This window comes from Hevea brasiliensis, chromosome 2, assembly GCF_030052815.1.
Source record: "Hevea brasiliensis isolate MT/VB/25A 57/8 chromosome 2, ASM3005281v1, whole genome shotgun sequence".
Taxonomy (NCBI): Eukaryota; Viridiplantae; Streptophyta; class Magnoliopsida; order Malpighiales; family Euphorbiaceae; genus Hevea; species Hevea brasiliensis.
Window position 1 is genome coordinate 27,150,394 of NC_079494.1, and position 2,030 is coordinate 27,152,423.

Here is a 2,030-nt window from a genome sequence, read left to right on the forward strand (position 1 = left end):
TTCTTGGATGGCCGATGTGGCTCCTGAGGACAATGATGAAGACAGTGAGGATGAAGCCGAGGGTGAGAGGGAGAGAGGGAGTGATCCAAATGTAGATCAGGCTGGGGGTGATCCTCACCAATAACTTGTACAAATTATGACATGAAATGAAATGCCTTTTGTTCAATGAATGATTGTGATCGGAAAATTTTAAACCATTATTTGTCCGAGTATTTGATTGTATGAGCACAAAGAAACAAAAACTAAATGTGATTATTAATCTAAGTATGAGAGATCGGAAAGCACTTTGAACATGAGATCGGTAGGGAAGAAATGTCAATGTAACTTGACAAAATTTAACTCGAACACTTAAGATCGAATCGAACCAAAACTTTAGCTCTTAAACTTTCTGGAAAGGAGGTCGCAATAAACTGGTAGGAAAAGATCTAGTGCCCGCTCATTTTATTCATCAACAGAGATCAGAATATACCCGACAGTCCGAAATTCGAACGGGTTTGAGGGATCGTAAATGATTTGAGAGATCTTGAGTTTTAAGCTATGCAAGGACTTAGCATTGATTCAAGTCTTCGTGAGGAGAGATCGGAAATGTGACCGCCTATCAAGGAGGGACCGGAAACGTGATTAGCTGTTAAAAGAAGAATTTTTATTGATTCTAGGGATCGACCAAAATATGGTGTCGACAACACCATCGGTCACATTGTGTCTCCTTGGCAGGCAATGTAATGCCTAATAAGTCGTAATAATTATCGGATTAAATCCGAGTATAACAACTCAATATCATAGCCAAAGGCTATTATGTCACGAAATGGCATGGAAAGCCATGAAATACAGAATGGCATGAAGCCATATGCAGTACTGCTAACAGAACCCTATTGGCATGCCAACCTATCCAAACCAATCACATTAGGCCTACTAGGGCATTTAACACTTTTCATTTATGTAATTCTTTGAAATTGAATTTCTATGATTACTATTCATTTTATTGGTCAACCAAAATGTTGACTTTTGCATTGGCAATAGGTAAATTAGTTTAAATATCATCAATATACCACATTTTGCATTTTAAACTTATTGGTATTGGTTGCCAATACCATCTCTAAGCTTAATGTGAATTGGACAGAATTTTCAATTTTCAAGCTTTGGGTTTACTGTTCCATTAGTTACTATTGCAGTGGGAATTTGGAAAAATGACAAACATGAAAGTTGTTTCTTATTTTTTCTAGTTGAATTTATTTTTTCGAATCACTCCATTTGGAGTTTTGTATCTCAAGTTATGGTCCAAAAACCACAACTGGCCGGATTGAAATTTTTCTGGACAGACCATATCTACAGTGCAGTAAACAGTGACTTAAACTCACTTGTTGGATAGGTTCTGGTCATAATTTGAGTTAGATTTCTTCATGAAAGTTGTTGGTCTATATCTCAGCTTATTGTGGGTAAGATTTCAGGTCAATTGGACCATTCTACACTGAGTTATGGCTAAATGACCAAACACTGTCCATGTGGTCATTCTGCAGAAACAGACTGCAGGTCACCCGGATTGGGGCAAGCTTTTGGCCCACTTGGTTTGGTCTTATGGGCATCATTTCTTCACCAAAGTTGTGCCATTATGTGTCTAGTTTCATGTCCAATTGGCCAAACACCAATCGAACCTCTACAATTCAAGTTATGGCTGCCCAAACCTGCTGGACTCATGTCCAATTCTGCAGGTCACCTAGGGCAGCCACACTAAACCTAAATCCCATCACTCAGCACACTTCATTTTTGGTTTAAAAAGAAATAAATGGTCACTAATTGACCATTAATACCCATTTTCATCATAACATGGTCAAAGTCCTATTTCTCCACCCCAAACCCTAACTCAAACATTACCATTCATGCATTTTCATTGCATTTCTTCAATCCACTTACAAAATGCACATTAAGGGCAGCCATAATAACCTTTTAACTTCATTAAATCATCACAAACAAACCCTAACCATGGCTGCCAAAAATTTAGGGTTTACATACAATTGGTATTCAATAATTTT